Below are 6,018 nucleotides of genomic sequence, written 5' to 3'. Positions count from 1 at the left end.
AACACTGATTGTATGTTTAAGATTTTCTCCTTCAGAAGCTATATATGATGGACAAAGAGGGGAAATCAAAAGGCAAAAGAATAGAGTTTAAATGGAAGCTAGGGGAAAGAGAGGAACACTGGAACTACTTGTTTTAAGAAAACGTGTTTATTTTTATTGACATTATCCTGTGGTTTGCAAGACTAGGATTTGTGCTTGGCACAGCTTGCTTTAGATTTCAGATTTTACATTGAGAATCAGATTTTTCTGTCAACAGTCTTAATCTTTTAAATTAATATAATATCTTTCATGAAAAACTCCAAGTGCTTCATCATCCTCAGGCTGTATGTTTCCAGACCTTACTCAACCATTCTCAATTCACTGTAGCACCCATTTAGGAGCTTGGGGCCTCCCTCAGCCAGATGAAACAATTCTAATTACACTGACTTGACAGCAGAGGAGCTGGCTAATGCCAGCCAACATGCTTAGGAGGAGAATCAACTTGAAAGACATGTGTAAGCATTGTGACATCAATTTAATGTGTCACAGGACATGAAATTGAGGCCATGATAAGGAAGAAATCTGCTGATACCTGGGTGAGCACAGCCTGTGTGTAAGGCACAGAAGAGCTGTCCCCTGTGACTCTGACACAGAGAAAAGCCAATGGACATGGGTAGGAACAGCCATAGCAAGGTGCACACTCATTCCCTGTCATACCTGCTTGTTCATTCTGATCCTCCCAGGTGAGGGAGAGCAGGGAGGAACAGGCCTTTGGTGATGGGAGGTTTCGTTTTTTCTGACAGTGATCTTCAGAGGAAGGTCTCCCACATTTAAACAGGATGCCCCAAGAGCACTTAAAGAAATATATATATTAAAAGAGAAAATACAGCAGAAACAATGGAAACACAAACATTGCCAGGCACTGCAAGTCAGCTCTGTCACTGAGGATGAGAACTGCCACCCACAGACCCACCTACATCGAGCCAACCTGCCTAATTTAATCAGAGAAATTCTTGTGGTTGGATTCCTGTAGAAAGACTATGCACAAATAGGTCCTGGAGCAAATTGTATCATTTTAACAGCATAAGTGTGCTCTTATCTGAATCACAGAGGGTCTGCTGTTACATGGCAAATCAAGTGTCCCCCATGTCATCGTTTGGCCAGTTCCCCATGACCCAGGAGGCACAGCTGTCTGCATCACACAGGAAATGTCCTGCCTGGCCCTGGCCAGCAGCTTGGCACGGGCCATGTGAGGGCATCACTGCATCACAGCATGAGTTACTGAGCATCCCAGCTGACAGCTCCTGAGCAGCACCCCACATCCCAGATTTCGGCTTGTCACCCATTGCTTTTCTGTAGCAAAGCTCCCTCAGCCGTTCAGAACAGACCTGTCAGTGTTAGGCTGTTTCCATACAAATGCCTCCTCACTGGAGTGCCACGGGTTGCAAGTGGGAATGAAGAACCGCTGGGCTGGTGGACAAGGATGCCAGAATCCCTGCCTGATTGCTTATAGCAGGGGAGGAGAGATGAAAAGTTTCAGGAGAAGATAAGTAATGAGAACAGGTTTCACATTCACAATGAGGAATGATTTAAGGCAGTATTAAACCTATTCTGTAACTACATAATGTGACCATCTTATACATTGCTGGCTTGCACTCCATATGCTTTTTTTTTCCCCTGTTACCCCCCCCCCCCAAAAAAAAAAAGTCAAGGCCTCTTTGCTGTTTACCCTCTAATTTCATTAAAGAGTAATACCTCTTATCATGCACTTGGCTGTAACAGGTTTGCTCTGTACATGTATTTTCCAGAAAATTTCCAACAGAATTCCTTGTGCTGATTTCAAGAACTGTTATCAATCAACAGTTTTTAAACAGTGATGCACACATAGCCTTGGCAAAGGGTTTGAGACCTATATTTCATTTATCTAAAAAAATAAATATGTTTAACAAAGGTCTCTCCTTGTACCCTTGAACTCTCCCAGCTGCCAGTGATGAAGACTCAAGGGCAGCAAAGGATTTATCTCTTTGCTACCCACTCCTCAAAGGTGTCAGTCAGTGAAGGTTAGGGTCAGGCTGTGGTAATAAATTGAATTGAGGCAGATCTATGTGGACAATATAGATTCTATCCACCTTCTACTCTCTGCCTGGAACATCTACAGTTTAATACATTATTACAGTCCAGGCAGGCATAACTGTCAAGTGCCAGCCTGAGTCCAGAAGCAAAACAGGACAGAGCACTTAGAGAAACAGGCTACTAGGAGGTTCCTTGGATCTTACATGATCTCAGAAGTGAACTAAGTAAGAAGGAAGGAGCTTAAAGAGTCTGCCAAAATGGATCCTTCCTGGAAACAGCAGCTGAAGCAGACTCAAACAGTGCTTCTTGTCTCTGCTGTGTGTAACAAATAGGATAAAAAATGAAGCCAGAAAGATTTCTGACATTAGTTTTTTTCTGACATTAGGGTTTTTTTCTGAAGCTCCTGTCACTTTTGATAGCTTTTCAGTTGCCCAAAGTAGATGAGATTTAACTTGATGTTATAATATTAGTACTGTCTGCTGTGTAAAATGAAACACTAAAGATATCATCCAAAGTACAGCACCAAGAGAAGGTAATTATAGGGAGTATTTATGTTTGAAGAGTCAATCCTTAAAGTTGCAGGGCTAATGAATTCCTGGTAAGAAACTTCTGAGTGAGAAAACTCATGGTGGCACTAGCAGAGAACACCAAATTTGCTTGAGAAGGCAAACAGAATTCGTCTGGCATGTTGGTATGTGAAATCCCACAAGGCTGGACTATGCCTTTCCTTCCTTCATCCTGAGTTTTTAACAGCCCAGTGACACCAGACCAGCTTGTGTCCTGAGCTAGCTCACACCTGGAGCTGTCTCACCATTCTCTTCCTGGGTTTACCAAGCACTGAAGCCCAGCAGCTTCCCAGAAGCAGAGGTCTGAAGGTCAGGATTTGTTAGCAAACATCTTCATCCCTTTGGTCAGCTCAGCCGAAAAGAGGTTCAGTCCCAAGGAAATTCAGGGCTCCACATGGCTTTAAGCTTGGAACTTTGCAGAGGAAGGCAGCTCTGAAATATTTGCGTGCAGACTGACAGCTTGTGTCCCAGGCACTGGGACAGAAATCACCAACCAAGCTTCAGAGTTCAGAGTGAAAATGCTGTTCTGCAAGAATCTGCACATAGAGACCAGGCACTTCTCATCTGACACAGGGAAGCTCTGATGATTTTTCTCAGGTTTTTTTGTGGTTGGTTTGTTTGTGGGTTTTTTGTTTGGGGTTTTGGTGGGGTTTTTTTTAAAGGCCATATTTCAATCACACTCAGTCATTTTCCTTCAAGTTAAAACCCAGCTGTTGATTGTAGGTGTTTCATCTTGGTGAGGTTGTGAAGCTGGAGCCAGTACAGTGGAAATCCCACAGAGCACAAAAAGACTCTGCTGCAGTCTGTCATTTATCACCTGAATGGAAAGAGTAACAGCCCAACACAAATATTTGGACTTCTCTTTGTTCCTGGCAAGGCTCTTGAAGCACACACACGAGCAGATTGCGTTTGGTTTTGTGAGGATGGCAGAAGCAAAAGAGAGACGGAGCTGGGTGTGAGCCAAATCCAGCACACAAGAGAGGCAGAGCATGCTCCCAGGGCTGTGCCCAGGTGTGCAGGGCTGGAGCACCAGCACAGGTAGTTTTATCACAGCAGAGTGAGTGGATTCCTGGAGCCTTATCAGGGTGTACATCAAGGATGGTTGTTGATTATGAAGAACAGCACAGGGAAGAATCTCCCACGGGTAAATCCTCTATAGGGCTATGAGCAGAACTAAACCAACCATCAAAAGATACAGATCTTTTGCTCCAGATCTGAGCAAAAATCCACACCTGGACCTTCTTCAAAACTGCTCCAGCCTTGTTACATCCCACTTGACCAGAGCAAAACTTTAACCAGATAGACAGCACCTTCAAAACAACAGCATTTTCCTGTCCTTATTTCGGAGCAAGGCCAGAACCACTGGAAAGCTCAGCAGTTCTGGCTACACCACCACAAAGTTATTACGTCCCACCACTTTCACAAGTCCAAATACACAGCTGTGGTAGGGCCAGCTTGTCTTTGGAAGCAGTCACAGAGTGCTCACCTTGTGTTTGGTGCTCTGGAAGCTTGTGCAAGGCATTCCCCCACCCTCAAAAAGCTCAGGAGCAGGACATCAGAGCCCTCCACTGCCTGCAGAGCAGGAGGCCATGAGTAGACCTGGTTTCACTGATAACACCAGCACAATTTACACAGCCGGTGGAAAAACAAACGCTCTGTCAGTTGATTTGCCCGATTCCTTGGCTCATGGCCAAGGAGGGAAGCTTGGGAGCACTGAGGAAAGGTTTCAGAAGACAGGCCTTGAGTCAAACGCCCACCACAGAGGTTTGTGACCAGGGACCTATACTTGCACCAGGACTGAGCTGAGGAGCTCCTGTGAAGGCACTGTCTCCCCCGCTGACTGCTGCTCCATTCTCCCTCCTGGTGCTGGATTTCACCAGCAATCACAAGGGGCTGCTTGTCTCCAGTTTGGAATATGAGTCCGTAGTGACAGAACTTGTAATCCATATAAAAGGCAAGATTAGAATTCACTTCTAATATTTCTCCTACTGTTCACCCTGCCCTAATCCAGCATGGTTTGCCAAATACTAAACAGTACTAACTAGTGCCTTTAGGCCTTTCTTCTGACATTAAAAAAAAATTGAATGTGTTCTGCAATCATGGCTTCAAGAAGTAAGAAGTGAAGGAAGAAGTCCAATAGCAACACTCTCTTTGCTGCTCTGCCCACAGCAATGGGCTCAACCAGACACAGCAGCTACGCAAACTGCTCTTCTGCAGTGCTGGGAACAGCAAGCCAAAATATCCATCTTCAGAAGTTCAGTGCTATGTTGGACATTCCCTGATACATGTTAGAATTACTCCTTAACATTTACCATAGCTCTTCACATCTCCCTCTGCCAGCTTCAGAGCCGGGTTCAGGCAAGGTGACTCCAGGCAGAGAACAATGCAGCACTTTCTCTCTGCAATCTGCCACTCGGGTACAGCCCCAGAGCTCCCCTGGGCACACCTACCTGGCCCAGCCCAAACAAACCTGAGATAGCGTGGGCAGGAATGCAGACAGCTCTGCCTGTCAGTGCAGTCTGCTGGCAGCTCTTTGCTTGCTCACCCATAGAGACATGGACCAGCAAGTAGGGAGCAGAGTGGAAGTAAAACTCAACACCTGTGTTTGCAAGGCTCAGGATAGCATTAGAGTCCTTCCCATGCTTTGGGAGCACAGCAGGGGGGATACTTCTTCAGAGCTGGTAAAGCAGCCCCTTCAGGTGTTGGTCAAGCCCATTTCTCTTGGCAGCCTCCTGTTGGGACCAAAGAAAACAGGAATTGCTGAAGGATCAGCATCTCTTGGCAAGCACTTCCCAAGTCAGCCTGTAGCAGTCTTCATGGAAGAAGAGACATTGCCCGAATGGCTTTGCTCAGGATCTGCAGAGGTGCCAGCTCACACAGCTGCAGCCACCACGTCCTGCCCATGCCAAAGGCACTGGTAGGAGAGGGCAAAGCACAAAGCTCTGCTTACAGTAACGTGGAGGGACAGACACCTGCACCGGCTCCCAGCAGGGTGGACAACAACAAATAAATAGACAGATGGCCTTTGGCAGTGTGGAAAAAAGCATTTCAGTTTCCTAATGAGAAACAGCTCCTGCTGTGGGCAGTGGAGCAGCACTGGGATCATCCCCCTCTGCACCAAACAGAATGACACCAGCTCTGCTGCAGGTCTCAGCGGGGCAGTGACAGATGAGCTGCTGTGACAGAGCCCAAGTTCTTCCATCATGTCACTGCTACCTTGTGTGACCCAGGGGGTAGGAATAACAGCCAGGCTCCACTACGTCATCCTGCCAGAATGAAACTATTTAGAGTCAGGTTCCAAGGGCAGCCATGAGCTTGCTTCCCTGGCAGGCTCACTGGGCAAAGAGCTTTGAGAGGTAGGGCCCATCTATACCCCTGAAGGAGGTGGAGGCCAGTAGGG

The sequence above is a fragment of the Coloeus monedula genome (assembly GCF_965178545.1).
Source record: "Coloeus monedula genome assembly, chromosome: 18".
NCBI classification, from domain to species: Eukaryota; Metazoa; Chordata; class Aves; order Passeriformes; family Corvidae; genus Coloeus; species Coloeus monedula.
The sequence above is the reverse complement of the archived record's forward strand: the minus strand, read 5'-3'. Positions refer to the sequence as shown.